The following is a 6,662-nucleotide window of genomic DNA, read 5'->3' on the forward strand; positions in this document are numbered from 1 at the left end:
AATTTGCATTTCTCTGATTTTTACAATGCAGTTCTACAGCCAAATAATGTGTGTATCATGCAGACTTTAGTGAAAGCAACGTACAGCATTTACAAGGTGAAATTGTTGCAGAAATGTGTTCTGAATTATTGAATTTTTGTGAAGATTTTTTAAAAAAGAAAATTCAGAAATGGCTGTGGAAATGTGGAGACCTGAATCTGAGATGGGGGGAAATGAGAAACTGAGAGAAACCTAAATTGGCAGATTCGTCCATCCCTAATGAGGTCTGAGCATGCTGTGGCCACAGAATGCTGGCTATTGGAGGGGTGGTGGTGGAATGGAGTATCTTGGAAAGGGGCCTGTGTGGTTGGAACCTTTAAAAAGTAAAATTCCACACTAGAAGACTTCCTTGCTGGACCCACTTGTATTTACTGTGAATCCTATGTTAAAAGTGCTTGTGTTAAATTTAGGGTCCAAATGAATTTGACCAATGAATGTTATTTTCACTTAGCATAGCCATTGCCTTACTTATTATTTTTAGTAAGATATTATGCTTTCCCTTTAATAGTCCCTCTTGAAACATGCCACTTCTGTTTTGTGTACTTTTGTTATCCAGAACTCTTAATTATTTGCCTTGGAATTTCACATATTTCATCAAACCACCATACTTGGCCATCATTAATCTTGTCTTTATAAGAAGATTCCAGCTAAGTGTGGGCAGGTGCGTTCGCATTTCTGTTCAGGTGAAAACCATGTTTATTTTTATATGGCTTTGCTAATAACCATTCTTCTCCAGCTCTTAGAATAATTTCACATCTTAGGCATATTCTTGTTTTGCAGAATCGTTCTGCTAATTACAAAAAAAAAAAGCATCAGTGGTTTACTTTGATGCTCCAGGTTATGTGTATGATAGTCACCTATAAATTGGTCTTGCACAGCCATGAATTGGACACAATACACTTAGATGGTGTAGCTGCTCACCAGCAACATCTAGTAACTTTACAGAAGCTTGAACCTGGAGGGTTGTTGTTTGGACTTGTCGGCTAATTTTAAACATTTGTAGGCTAGACAGGTAACAGATTTTAAGCAAAACTGGAAACATTCCGAGAGTGTGGATAGTTTACTCCTCTTTGATCAGTGGCCAAGAGTAGTTCATACCACCAACTGTGTTAAGGTGTTACAATGCTCCACCTCCCCATTTCAATCCTGGCAGGGCAGGGACTTAATGTGAGCTTATGACCCACAATTCCTGGGAATTCCTTGTTCATGGGGAACAATTGCAATCCCCAATCCCCATTATAATTGGGGATCAGCGAGTTCCAGTGAGTTACCTGCACCTGTTGGCGTAGGCAGTGACTGGCCCAAGGTCACCCAGTGGGGATTCAAACCTTGGTTTCCCGGGTCATAGTCCAACACTTTAACCATTACACTACACTAACTAAACCTAACTTCCATGAGTTTAAAAGCAATCATCCTCAGTGTTTTTTGCCCTGTCAAAGTCAGGTTCAGTCAACGTCAGCTGCCAAATTCATGGATGTGCATCTCTGTCCCTAGACACTGGAAAATATTGGCACCTGGCCTTAGGTTTCCTAGACATTGCCTACATTTGTGCTACAGAAACGGTGACCAACATGGTGCCCTCCAGATGTTGTGAATTACAATTCCCATCAGTCCCAGCCTGCATGACCAATGCTTGGGAGTGACTGGTGTTGTAGCTCACAACTTCCGGAGGGGGCACCATGTTGGCGATTTCTACTATTAATCTCCTCTGAACCAAATCGGTAGCACATACTTAGGACCTACTCTCTGACAAGTTTGGGATCTGTTGGGATGTGTGTATATAGCAGGCCAGAATGCACTCTGTTATGTGCATGTGTTTGGGATTATTGAAGATGGGGGGATGGGGAAATGTTGACTATTTGCCTTGGAATTGAGGGTGGCAAGGGAAGATAAACTGGATTTGTAAGGGCGCAGAAACAGAAATTACGATGTGAGAGAAAGAGCAAGAATCTTGAAGGCAGGTATTAACAATATTAACAATTGTGGCCCCATTCATATGGTGCAATTCAACTTATTTGGATAATTGGCACTTCTACTAAGTTTTAGAGAGCAATTTCCAAATGTTGTAATCGTTCCTCATGGGGGAGTTGCTCAACCCCCTTGATCACTTTCTGAAGCATTTTGGAACTGCTCTCTCTATTGCAGCACACTTTAGAGAAGACACTGGCAGTTTGATGCTTACATCCTACTCTTCCTCTTGTTAAAACCTCAATAGATTCTCTTTATTTTCTTTCCCAGGTCATTTATCATTTGGTGTAAGTGCAGTTCTTCCTTGTCCTGTATTTCATATATGGACATAGCTGTATTATGGATATGGGGATCTTATCCTTTGTCTAATGGCAAATGATGTTCCATGAATACAACCCAAATGGCATAATGCAAATACTCACCAACCTGGTTGGAGAAGAGATAGGAAAAAACTTTGAAACAAGTTGCTGCAATTTTACATTTGGGGAGAAAGGAGCTATAAACTGGCTAAAAGTGAAGCGATTTTGAATGCAAGGGCATGATCTGAAAACCTTTCGTAGGGCTAGAAGATTAGCTACTTGTTGTGTGTTTCTGATATGCTCATCCTGTAGATTAGTGAATAAAACAAACAATAACATTGCCCCAAGTCTCTAGCGCATTCTCATCCAAAGGAAACAAAATACTGTAGTATTACCCTTGAAAATTTTCATCTCTCAGAAATGTGGGAGCATGTTGAAGGGGGAAAACATGGATATTAATTCAGGAGAACTTTATTTTTAAACCTAGATTTTAAATAACATAAACCTTACATCTTTATTCAAATTAGTGGGGGTTTTTATTGGTATAACATACAAGTATAAAAAAAGTTTTCAAGTATGTATAATTAGTTTTTACAACAACAACAAAAGGAACGTAAAAGGAACCATAAAAACTGCTGAGCAAACGAATTATTCTATAAATCACTAACTTGTTTCCAATAGCCTGTATGGATGAATATCTGATTAGTATTTACACTAGTAAAAATGAAGCAGTCTGTTTACCTTCAAGTACCCTTCCAATGTTAACTTTACCCTGTGGACCAGTTTCCAAATTCTTATAATCTACTTACTTACCCACCTTGAGAATAAATTATTTCTTCTAATTGTAACAGATGATTAAATGTATATTTATTGCAAGTATATTGACTTGCTCTGCATCCACTAATCCTACTATATCTTTGTCATATCCAAATACGTTTATTAAGGGATCTTTTGCAGATTTGTACCCTGTTACCAATTTAGTTTAATTTCCAAATATCTCTATTTTGGTACACAACTAAAAAACGTAGTAACAGAAGTTGTAGTAACAAAGATTAACTGCAAAATTATATCGTGTGACTAAAGTACACAGGTGTTTAAATAACAGTTTAAGGAAACTTTCTTTTAAACGTGCATAATGTCTGCTGTGGCACTGGTTGCCGTATTCATTCAGAATATTCTGTCTCATTTTTGCTGTTACTTTGATACAAATAATTTGTATCCATATTCATACATATCTTACGTCTTTACTTAGAAGTTGTTGCTTTTGTTCCTTTTGTCACTACATTTTCAAATTCTGTTGGATCTCTCAGAAATTATAATTTAGAAATACTGAAACAGAGGGTGCTATTGTCCCATTTCATTACATATACCGGCAAGTTAAAAATAATGCATAGTGGTGAACACAGTTTTGTTCACAAGGAATCCTCTTGCATCTTGGCATGAAAGAGCTGCATTTCCCCCCCGATCTTCTTTTCCTTTTGAAGTTATTGCATGTATGGCAAATAAAAGAAACTATGTGATAAATATTAATTGCACTTTTTAATAAAATGAACCGCACATTTACAGAATGTAAACTTCTAGCTCTTATCACAACACAAGAATACATACTGGTTTTTCATTCACAGTACTTGGTCAGGAATGGTGGGGATCTATAAAATAATAATATTTGAACACAGGCTGTTTTTCCTTCTTCTTTGGCTTACAAATGCTCCATGCAACAAATGAGTGACACCAGAAATGAATCATTTGAAGCTGTCCTTCCTGACTGTAAAGTCTGTGAAAGGCGCAATGTCATTTTATGATGCAGTTATATACTGTTTCCCTCTGATCACCTTAGGGTGCCTGCCTGAGTGGTCTCTTGCTTCAGTCTAGGACGAACCTTTCTAGACCTGTGCTGCCTGAACTTCCCTCCTTGTGGAGGTGGAAGGAGACCATGTGGCGAAAACAGGATGCCTATCTCCCTAACATGTAGGAGGTCTGCGGGCAGTGTTTGCTGGCAAGCTTGGTACAGGCAGGTATATCTGCAGCAGCAGCAGTTCTCAGATGTTTCATGATCTTAGGTTAACAATTTATGAAGCAGTGAATAGTCTATGGGACTAGCTATGCATTGCTATGGAACCTGCTGGTGAAGGGTGGGTAATAAATTTAATAACGATGATTAAATCAGTGTAAATTTTGTAGGGTTTTTTCCCCCAGCATGCTTTAGGGAACTTGCAGTAAAATGGGTACTCTTTTTACTTTGTGCCCAGGTGTTTTTTGGGGGAGGGAGAGAATCATTATATTAGGACCTCTTACTTCAGTTGCATAGCCATTGATCTCCTAATGTTAAGTTCGTTTGAAACAAAATTTTGCTGTAAATGCATTGCCATTGCAGTCATGTGTGTACAGAAAGCAGCATACTTCTTTCTGGCAATTCTCCATTCAGAATGGGCACCCTGAAATTGTCCACAATCTGTACAAAAGAATTGGTGGTGTGAAAAGAGGTGGAAGTGTGCAATTCTTTACAATTTCATGATGAATTCATTTAAGGCAAATGTTGTCAAATGACATCTGAGCACTGGAGGAAAGTTTTCCTGCTGAGATGGTGACTCAAGTTTTGAACGGTGCTGTTCCTAAAGGAGCAGAGTCACCTCATTGAAATCCCATGCTGATGGTTGTCAGCAGAAGGAAGAAGTGAGTACAGGAGTCTTCTGTGTAAGCTGACAGAGTGGTGGAACTTGGCCAAGCTGTTTCACATGACTTGCTGCTACAAGATGTTGGACACCAAGCTGAGAATTTTCAGGAATTGTAGGGAAATTATAACGCCTTTCAATGGAACCCAGTGGGGTTCTGCCCTGACCACAAGGGCAGATACGGTACTGCCACACCTTCAAAATATCTTCAGCCTGCCCCCTACTTGCCTGTCTTCTTTCCTGCAAACAGCTGGAGGTGCGATGCCTGGCTGTCAACTTCCTCCTCCTCAATCCCTGTAAAACTCACCATGGAGGAAGATGTGGACAAAGCCAGAATTAGTTGGCTCTGCCTGCCATTTGCTCTAGTTCCACCTGCTGCTAGGATCCTGGACCCTACCAGTCCGATCCTGCCACAGATATTTCCTGTGATAAAAGGAGTGAGGATCCAGTGTTTTTTTGTCTCTCCCTTTTTTAACCTTGGATCCCCAGATATTGCTGGGCTGTAACTCCCATCATTCTCAGCCAATGGTCAGAGATAAAAGAAGTTGTGCTGCATCATAATCTGGGGACTATTTTAAACATTTGATGAACCTATGCTGCTGTTGCATGAATATATATTTTTCATAAATAGTTTGGACTGCTTTAGTTATATGTGCTTTCTTTTAAAGCTTGTTCCCTTTTCTTCTACTCTTCTACTGATTTAAATAAACATGATCTTTCTATTTTGAACTCTGATATTTTGCCCAGCTGCAGGAGCTGCTCATGTTAATGTTACCCAACAAATTTGCTTTCCCACCCTCCAAACCTTCAAGGAGAGATGCTGGGAATTGAAGATTGGGCTCTGGCTACTTGTAACAAGTCAGGGATTTGGGGTAGTATCAGCTCAGATCAGTATATAGCTCAGATCATTATAACTACTCTAAGTCTGGATCTCTACACCACCTTTCCTTTTAGTCTATCAAGGACTAAATATAAGAAGCAGTGCCTCCCAGCTTGCCCCACCTCACAGTATTGGTGTGAGTGAGCTCTTTGTCATGCCCCACAAGCAGATTGCATCTGGGTCCCCTAGTATTACTGTTCTTGGTGTAGTGAGTCTCTGAAGATGAACACCAGTTCAGCCTTTTTAGCTGGCAAGACACTCAGGTAGGCTAACTACACTACAGTTTTAAGTTTTAAAAACTTATATAATGAGCTGAAAATAACAAATCTTAATCTAAACCCTGCATGCATCATGGTGGCCAAAGGAAGCCGCTGTTGCGATCACTTTTTTCTTAGTGTCAAAGCCCTTGTTCTTTCAGAAAATGATTTTGCGGTGAAGTTTACCCAACTTAGCATGGAAATGGAAAATATAAATGTTAATTCGATTTAACACATAATGGACATAGAATTTCAGTGGGGGGTGGGATTGCCACTCCCTCTCCCCAATCCCTGTTTGCAAACTTCTGCGCCAAGAACTAAAGAGCTGGTGCTTTTTCTGGGGGGAAACTGGTCCTGGTGAATTTCTGCCTTATAATTCTAGACTGGACAGCCACATTGTTAAGCTCAATGGCACAGCAACCGCTTTGCATGCAAGAGATTCCAGGCTCTTCCCACATATCAGAAGTGCGTTGTGGTGGCGTTGTTTGCATGCTTAAGGCAAAGAGAAAAGAAAGCCCTGCACATCCGTGATACCATACCTTTTAAC

This window comes from Podarcis liolepis, assembly GCF_965112155.1.
Source record: "Podarcis liolepis genome assembly, chromosome: 10".
Lineage (NCBI taxonomy): Eukaryota > Metazoa > Chordata > Lepidosauria > Squamata > Lacertidae > Podarcis > Podarcis liolepis.